Raw genomic sequence first — 10,212 nt, 5'->3', positions numbered from 1 at the left:
CCGGAGGAGCTAGCTGAAGGGCTGTGGAGTTCTTTTGAACTTGTGTTTTGCACTTTTTGAGACAGTTCTCACTCAAAGAACATTATTTTCGTTTCTTTATTTTATTTGATTTGATGCTTCTTTATGGGTTTGTTGCAAAAACCAGATAAGTCATATATTTAGGGTATTGGATTTAAAGCACTAACTACAAAGTTAATATGGTTTAGAGAAGTAAAAGCCATTTATGAATTAATTTTGTCATTTTATGGAATTCATAATGCTAAATGGAGCATGTTAAAATAATGATTGTTTGGTTTAAAGGGATATTACATCCATTTCTGATGTAATGAAGCTAATGATTCTCTGCTGAAGTATGTGATACCTGAAATATGTTGTCTATGAAGTGTGTTTATAACACAGAAGAAGAATAAATCTTCCGGTTGAATGTGAAGGAAGCTCAACGTGTGTGTCTCGTCTTTCTCATACCACAGCATCACACGTTGAGGGAAGATCATTCTCTACCCTCAGCCATCCAAGGTTGCAGGGTAACACATGCACGCAAATGTAGAACAGATGTTAAAAAAAAATAGCTCGACAGCAAATTAGTTTGTAATAAGCAATTTAAAAAAAAATTTTCAAGCATTACTGCTTTTACTCCCACTTCACAAATCATTGATATTCAGGCTTAACTAAATCTGCTGTACCTTGTCTAAGTAAAATTTCTCAGTGAACAAACATACAGCTGCTGTATTTGGACATTTACGAAAGGGCTGCCTTAACATTGTACTCCAATATTTTATTTAAGGTACTCAGTTCTCATCCATTCATTACTTTCACAAAAATAAACTGTCTACAGATGTCTTACAGTTCAAAAGCAAAAATTGAAGCATTTGTTATATGAACTTATCAGATCTTTTTGTTGAGAAAAATGTTCCCCAGCTTCCAAAGGCAAATACAGAATATTTTGAGTGTTAAGACACTTCATCTGGTCAGTTGGACCAAATGCACCGATGCATGGCAGCCTTACCCCTGCCAAGGCTTCTACATACTACATCCAAAGCCGAAGAGTCAAGTGACACATTTGTTGTTGTTTTCTTTGTTTCGTACAAAAAGTTGGGCTTTCATTTCATAAGAATGGTGAGCTACAAAATAACAACTAATGAACTTGTTGTTGCACCTAAATATATAAACTATTTTGACAATAGAGAGATTACTGACGACCTCAGAGGACAATTTATGTTCAAGAAAGTGATGAAGCATTTTGTTTCATTTAAAGAAGTAAATCCATATAATCAACTCAACAATTGAATGAAATCATGTAAAACACTTAGGTACTGTCACTAACACAAATAATTTATTATCTGGTTGTTGAAGATTTTGTGCATAAATCTTGATGTATCTGGTGACTGTACCATAGTCACCATTATTGGATTCTTGTTTGTGTGTGTATTTTTAATCTCCATCCCAAAATGAGTAAATGAAAAAGAGAACATGAATTACTACCTTAAAGTTAATAAAGAATCTTATAAATTTAAAAATAAAGATGGAATTACAAAGGCCTCAGTTACTGTTTTTCTGATAATTGATAGAAATGCACAATCCTATAACATTAGAGACTTTGTAAAATATTTTTTTTAGATAAGGGACATATTTATCACACTAAATCAACGTACTTAAATTAAAGCTAGTTTAAAAAAAAGGTTTGATGTATGATTATTCAGCTATAGTGTTTGTAATAATTTGTGAGGAAATTTTGCAGCAAAAGATAAAGAAAAGAGCAGGAGCACATTAACATGTTTGACTTTCCACTCCATGGTTACCGTTAATGCACCATGATTTGAAATTAATGTGCAGAGAAATAAAGATGAGGAGGCAGAATATTTTTGACTCTGAGCTGCAGAGGTTCAGCCTAAAACTCAGAAAATGTGACATTTTTCATAATGCATGCCCTCTCAAACTTTTCAACTCATCAGGCACAGTGCTACGTTTTCTGACTTAGCTTAGCTTTCATCTGCTGCACATCATCAGCTGCAGCTCTACTAACGGCTCAGATGTGCTTCGCGCTCCATGTTCTACTTTCCATCAACACTGTGACTGTACATGGACTGAACCACACAGGTTTGCATTTTGCACGACTTCATATCAGAAGATTGTTAATATTAACAATTACATAATGCAGCGGTTCTCATCAGCAGCTTGAGTTAACATGCAGATTTATAGCGAGCTGTTTCAGTGTGCTTGTTAACTAGAGCAGACATGGATAACCACTGCACAAATTTAATATTAAGAAGTGAAATTTTGTGCTGGTGGTATGGTTGCCTACTCCTGTTAAAAACTTGAATAAGCCAGTCTCTTTAGTTAATCATGTCTTTGAGCATTAGCAAAATACTGAAAAAAGGCTTTATTTTTCTTTAATGCACTGGTTGAAGTGAGATAATTTGCAAAACAAACAAACAAAAATAAAATTCTCCCTCCCTAAAGTTAGGCAAATATCAGTGGCAGTCTATAATTGCATTTAGCATCTGCTTGAGTTGCTGAATTGGCATGATCACTGAAGCATTTGCGAGACATACGTCTGCAGCGGCTCTCCAGAGCAGCAGAGTGAGACTGTAGTGACAAACTTGCTGTCATACAATGGGTAACTTGTAGAAAAAAAAACACAATACAGACACTTACATAACTCAAACTCACAGATGTGGCCTCTCAAACATTTGTTCTAATGCATGCTTTCGCTCACTCCTCATCTTCTTGTTCGACAACTCGCTCGACAATTTCTGACACAATTCTTGACAGCAATTCAGAGAGACAGAAGGAACTCTTAGATATGGGTATTTTTGGCAGTAAGCTGAAAACATTCACAAAGTTTGAAGGGAAGACTTCAAAACTGCGAATGCTGGTGAAAACGTTATGCAATGCAATTCCTTACAACAGAATCTATGCCCCTTAAACTTTCTCGCATTCTCCGGCATTCAAAATCAAGAAACAGAGTGCACACAAGATGAACTGGCAGAACAACACAGGGCAAAACAGAAAGATGCAGAATATCCCTAAACAAATCCAATGCAACCTCCAGAGTTCACTTAGTAAGTAGATAAAGTCCAACGGTGCTGAATTTAAATTTACTATAAATAGCCCTGTTCTGTGGAGGAATCCAAAGTTTTATTGAAAACAATAATGAACAAAAAGCCCCATGAAAACCAAGGGAGGTTGAAGCATGGCAAAAAAATATCTGAGCTTTAACACTTCATGAAGAACTGTCCAATCCAGCTGAAATTGGAAAAAATATGGCATAACTGCAAACCTACCAAGACATGACCATCCACGTAAACCAATAGGTTGGACAAGCAGACAATCAGAGAAGCTGCTAAGAGATGCTCGGTTACTCTAGAGGATATGTCGACACGACAACTATTAGGTATGGATTCCACAACTGGTTTTGAAAGAAAGGCAAGAAGAAAGCCATTATTGAAAGAACACAATTTCCTGTTTGTCAAAAGCCATATGTAGGAGGCAGAGGAAACGTTTTGCCCTACATGCAAAACATTATGTGTGGTGTAAAACTGACATTGCAGATCGTCTTGTTCACATCATCCCCACCTATTCAGGGAGGGGGCCCTGGTGGTCTGATCCTCGGTTGCAGAAGCTGGCTCTTGTGATGTGGAATGTCACCTCTCTGGTGGGGAAGGAGCCAGAGCTAGTGTGTGAGGTTGAGAGGTTCTGGCTATAAATAGTCGGTCTCACCTCGACGCATGGCTCTGGTTGTGGAACCAGTCTCCATGAGAGGTTCGGTGAGAGGCATCGGGCAGGAGTGGGCTTACTTGTTGCTCCCCATCTCGGCGCCTGTACGTTGGGGTTTACCCCAGTGAATGAGAGGGTAGCTTCCCTCCGCCTATGGGTGGGGGGACGGGTCCTGACTCTTGTTTGTGCTTACGGGCCTAACAACAGTTCAGATTATCCACCCTTCTTGGAGTTAAGGGGATCCATTTTGGTGGCCTTAGGATCGCATCTCTACTTTTTGTGGATATTGGCTTTATCAGGTTGTGATCTGCAGCTCTCACTGCCGGGATGAGGATCAGTGCCTCCAAATCCGAGGCCATGGTCTTGAGCCAGAAAAGGTTGGAGTGCCTTCTCTGGGTTGGGGTGGGGGAGGTGTCCTGCCCCAAGTGGAGGAGTATCTCGGGATCTTGTTCACAAATGAGGGAAGAGCGGGAGATCTACAGGCAGATTGGCGCATTGTCTGCCATGAAGCGGGCGCTGTACCGGTCTGTTGTGGTGAAGAGAGAGCTGAGTCAAAAAGCGAAGCTCTCGATTTGCCGGCCGATCTACGTTCCCACCCTCATCTATGGTCATGAGCTTTGGGTCATGACCGAATAAACGAGATAGCGGAAACAAGCGGCCGAAATGGGTTTTCTCCGTAGGGTGTCTGGGCTCCCCCTTAGATATAGGGTGAGAAGCTCAGTCATCCGGGAGGGACTCAGAGTAGAGCCGCTGCTCCTTCACATCGAGAGGAGCCAGTTGAGGTGGCTCGGGCATCTGGTCAGGATGCCTCCTGGACGCCTCCCTGGTGAGGTGTTCCAGGCCAGTCCAACTGGGAGGAGGCCCCATTGAAGACCCAGGACACACTGGAGGGACTATGATTCTCGGCTGGCCTGGGAATGCCTGGGGATTCCCCCAGAAGAGCTGGAACAAGTGGCTGGGGAGAGGGAAGTCTGGGCCTTTCTCTTAAGTTGCTACCCCCGCGACCCGACCCCGGATAAAGCAGAAGAAAATGAATGGATGGATGGATGGGTTGCAACATCATAAAATGATGAAAAGTTTAAAGGGTAAGAATACATCTTCCACTGTCTCTGAACATAATGATTACACAGCAGAAACATAATATTATGAGCTAAAATTTGAAATACTGAGCACCGGAGAACAAAGATACTGGAAGAAGTATGTGGCTATTGTTTGTAACTGTTGTTTTAAATAACTCTGTTACAGCTGCAGTGCAGCAGTGAACTTCAAACAAACACAGTTCAGATATTCAAAGATTTTCAGCAATTACAGCAGAAACTAGGTAAATGTGGCTCATTGATCCAAAGGCAGCCTCTTCTTAGTGAGGCTTTAGTGAGCACTACTGCTGGCCCTTTTCCAGCTTTAAAAGCTCAGTATAGATTTAAGTAGGTAATTGCAGGTTCTACTCTCCTTTATTTGTCCTTTCTCCTATTTATTTTAAACCATCTTCTCATGCATTTGCCTTTAACTGTCTTGAATAAAAATGTTGTGGGACAAAAATCAGCAATCTGTTTGTTTAAGGAAGTATAAGGTAAGCGATATTTTGACCTCCCTTCCTCCACCTTCTCTTTCACAGTTTGTTTTGTTCTTCCTTTCTGCTACATGTTTTTGTCCTGCACTCGCCACAACATCAGACCGGGGCCACCAGGTGACCCCACAGATGGCACTTTGACACTCAGATGTGAAATCAGGTGTTGTCCTGTACAGATATGCATATTTAGTGTCACATTATACGGTATATTAACACAGTGTGTTAGCCATTCAAGGTAATGTCTAAGTCACCAGTGGCAGGATAAGGAAGAAGAGAGAGAAAAGAACGAGGAACTTTGTAAATAATTATTTGTCTTGTTACTTTTCAAGGGTAAGGCTGACTTAAGGGTCATAAAAAGAAAACGAGAACAGGAATTGTTGATGGATTTCTAATCAAGGCCAACAAGATTGAATTAATCAAATTCTCTGTCTTTCTTCTCCTGAGTATGTGCCCAGTAACTGCATCAGTGCAAAGCAGCCACAGTTAAATCTAGAGAACAAAAGAGTGTTTCCTGAAATCAAAGTATAAATACAAACTGACATATGTACACAGTATCTACAGTGGACCCCTCTCTGTTCAAAATCCAGTACTTGAGGAGTCCCCTAATTGTGACTTAATTATTCCTGGAAAACCTGCCCACTTGTGAATTTTTCACAATGAGTGTCTAAGATATACTAAAAAGAAAGCAACTTGAGAAGCTGAAATATCTTGGCGCAATATGACTTAATACACAATTGGCTGGCATTTGCAAAACAGACCATGGAAGTAAACCTCTGTGGTAGATCCAAGATGGTTTCCACTCTGAGTATTATTGCATATTACAGTATATTTCGTCTTTGGACCATTAAGCATTTTTAAAGTACCAGATGTCGTACTGCATGACTTCTAACCCATTTGCCACTGGGGATGGCCTCAATCTTGGTCCAATTGTGTATGTCAAATGAATAAACACATAAATGACAAAATTCTAAATGTGTCCATAGGACATGAAACAAAAATTTTATTATAATAATAAATACGCAGTCAACATATCGGTGCATCTGAAAACTAATTTTATGTGGTTCCAAATGTGAAAAAAGGAAGCACATTTTGCAAATGGACTGAACTTATATAGCGCTTTTCCAGTCAGCACTTTACACTACAGTCACATTCACCCATTCGCACTTAGAAACGCATACACATTTATACACCAATAGGTAGGCAACTTGGGGTTAAGTGCATTGCCCAGAGGCACATCAACATGTGGCAATAGGAAGCTGGAATCGAACCTACAATCTTCCGATCACAAGACAACTGCTCCACCCACAGAGCAACAGTTGCCCCCAGTTGTGTCTGTTGATTTCTGCTAAGGTATGCAGTATATTTTAAAATAAAAAAAATATTAGTGGCTTTAGGAATAACTGACTTTTCTAATTTAAATAAAATAATCTAAACTTTAAATTGTATTTCCTAATACTAGTCAATGTCAATCTATGAAACATTTTGGTGTCTCCTAATAGGTTTTGCATGTGAGCCTTATTTATTTGTTTGCTTATCTGCTGAGTTCACAGACAGAATAATTTTTATGTTAAAAACATTCAGTTGGCAGAGCATGCACACCGTGTGCAGAGGCTATAGTCCTCAACGCAGTTGTCCTGGGTTTGATTCTATTTGTTGCATGTCTTCTCCGCCTTATTTCTTGTCTCTCAGCTATTCAATAAAGGTCACTTGTGCCAAAAACAAAACAATAAATAGTTTCCATAATTGGTGCATATAGGAGATCATGTAAAATGTGTCTAAATAATTTTAATGAAAGTCAGTGGAGTCCTTGCATCAATAGAAAGATTGTGATCAAATGGTAGCCTCTTGGTCACTCTCTATTGTCTCCTCCGGGTAAGTTGTATATCTCTGTCTCCCTGTAGGTTTGTAGGAGGTTTTAGAGAGTTACATGAGATGGTGAGCTGTTGGCAGCACCTCCCAATCACACTCCCACTGGGCGCTCTGTCCACAGCAACACTTCTCCATAAGCGCTTCATCATCAAAGTACCTGAAGTGGTTCTTTTAATAGGCGATGTGATGCGAATTAAAGCATGGAAAGAATGATAATGCTGCAGATGTGAAAGTTAACAGTTATGTGTCAAGCTAGAACAATATGTGGACAAAACCAGACTTCACGCTTGGGGTTTCAGCAGCTAACTTCGTATTAATCCAGTCAAGCAGCCACCTGGATGGTTGGGTTTTGGTTTGATTGCTACCTGTCCTTGCCAACCTGAACTCCACAGCAATGTCACACTCTGATTCATGAGTTTGTGCCTGCTGTCATTCCAGTTTAATGGCCAGTATTGGCAAGCAGCTTTTTCACACGTGCAGAGCCTTTCAGGAGTTCCTTTTCTTTCTGTCTCTCCTCCCTTCAGCTCGGTCCATTTATGCCAGCATGAATCAGCATTCCCTTCTCCCCCCCACTGTAAGTGGTGATGTATTTTAGAGTAGAGGAAAACTGAGGAATGAAGAGGTACCCTGTGGTCTACACCTTACGTTCTACCCAAGGACTAATTTCCTGAGTTCTAAGAATCAGTGTTTAAACATTTCCTCCATAATAAACACACCTTCCTACAGCACACAGCAGCTCTGAGTGTTTTTGCCAGCACATAACACCAACACAGCTTAGACCTACAGCTTAGCTTTTACTGCTGAGTAAATCTTAACAGTATTTTAATGTCTTACACATCCTTAATGCTCATGAGACACGTCAGCTTCAGTGACAGCACTGAGGCCTCACGCACAAAGACTTGCATGGATGTTCAACCAAAGATTTGTGAACACTGAAATCAAAAAGACTCAGACATATGAATCTGTGTGCATGTGGATCCGGCTACATTTTCTTTGCACATACCAATTAAGGCAAGTTTATGTGCACAAGACATTTCAGCAACAAACCAATTCAAAGTGCTTTACATGATGAAAACATGAAAAATACAAAAAATTAACTTTAAAAAATATATATATTGTAGTGGCATGGTAGAGGAAAGTAATGAAAAGTTGAAAAATGAGCTAAAATTAAGGATGCTCCAGCTAATATTAGTAGAAGGCAACACGAAGCAAATATGTTTTTAGCCCAATGTAGTAAAACTCATTGTTTCAGCATTTTTCAGTTTGGGATTGAGCTCACATGTGGGATTATCAGACTTTTCCCTCAACATACCTCAATTTCCATATGCAAACAGATGTAAATAATCCCTACATGTGTGATTCTCCGGGCTACACGATCAGATATCATATCTACTCGTGAGAAGACAAAAAACTTTGAACGTGAGTTTGAGAAGCTTCTAAATGAGGCATCAGAAAAAAGTTAACTAACTCAAGTTGTAACATGTTATGTGCATAATCAGACAGCCATTAAAGTTGTGCACAACCCACATGGAGCGCACACACTATGTCTGAAAATGAACATAGAAGTGTGCCTGAAAATAAATGAGACTGCAACTTTTACTTTTCAAACTTTACTTTCAAACTCATGTGCGTATTCACAGAACTACTGTAAACACAAAAACACCCAGGAGTTTGGTGGAATACTCTGCATCTGTAGTACAACATGGACAAATACGAAATAATTCATTTCAAGCATTTCCAGGAAAGTATGCCGCAAAAATAAAGTCTTTAATGCCTGTCCCTGTCAGGCCCCTTGTCACAATGGTGGTTAAAAGCTTTTGGGCATCACTTAAAGTTGCATCATAGGTTGACAGAATGAAAATGTTTATTATTGCCAGAAATGTATTCATCCAGTTACAGCATATGTGCACACAGTTACTCAACTCAACTCAATAATACTGTATTGATCCCAAAGAGAAATTAAATGTTATAACTCAATTCAAAGTCTTCAAGGAGTTATTGTAGACACTGATGGCAGTTGGCAGGAAAGATCTCTTGTAGCGGTCTGTATTACAGTGAATCATTGCATTACATCAGAAAAAAGGGCTAAAATTGTATTTTGACTTTATTCTGCACAGATGCACTCAATGGGAAGTTTATAAATTTGACATATTGTTTGTGGAATAAATGAGATTCATCTGACCTTCCTCTCACATAATCAGCAAATGACCGAAGGGGCTGGGAAAACTTTCTGATTGAACAATAACATGAAATCATGATTTAATTAATAGAGGAGGAGGTGCAATAAGTTAAACACTCATATTTATATTGCAATAAATATGAGGTAGAGAAGCTCTCCGTTGCTTAATGTGCTAATTAATTAACTTATATGACCTTGTTGGGTGCAAAGAACATAACACAATAAAAGTTAAAATGCAGAAAATGAGAAAGCAACATCAGTACGGTAATAAGAACAAAGTAAAGATAAGACATTCTTGCATTACTAAGATGTCCTTAGGTTGACATGTTTTAGATCTACAGATTGTTTTAGTGCCAACAATATTGCACCGAAATGAACAAGTAGTTTAGTAAAACTACCACCAAGTCTTCTTCTGCTGTCGTTTGTGAGAGCACCAATCATCACTCCATGGTCATGATGGTCCATGACCATGGAGATATGTCTGAAAGTGTACCGACTACCATGTTGATGTAAAACCTAAAACAATCAATACAAACGGATAATTTTGTGATATGGCAGAAAGTAAATTTTTTCCATCATGAATCAGAAAATAGATGCAAGAAACATAATAGAAAAAATGAGAGAGGGGTGAGTTCTGCTTTTCATGTGTATATTATACTGAGAAGAAGATCCATCACAGATCAATAACTCACCCCTCCCAGCCACACCTTTGGTCCATGACCATATCTAATCTTAAGACTGCAAACCGATGAATAGATAAATCTTCTTCATATTGCAAAATGGTTTTAAAAATGTGCACACGTCTGTGCAAACATATTTGCTTTAAAAAAGGTGCTCTGTAACCAGATGGCAACAAGCTTAAATCCTCAAACCACTT

This window comes from Xiphophorus maculatus, chromosome 7, assembly GCF_002775205.1.
Source record: "Xiphophorus maculatus strain JP 163 A chromosome 7, X_maculatus-5.0-male, whole genome shotgun sequence".
Lineage (NCBI taxonomy): Eukaryota > Metazoa > Chordata > Actinopteri > Cyprinodontiformes > Poeciliidae > Xiphophorus > Xiphophorus maculatus.
The sequence above is the reverse complement of the archived record's forward strand: the minus strand, read 5'-3'. Positions refer to the sequence as shown.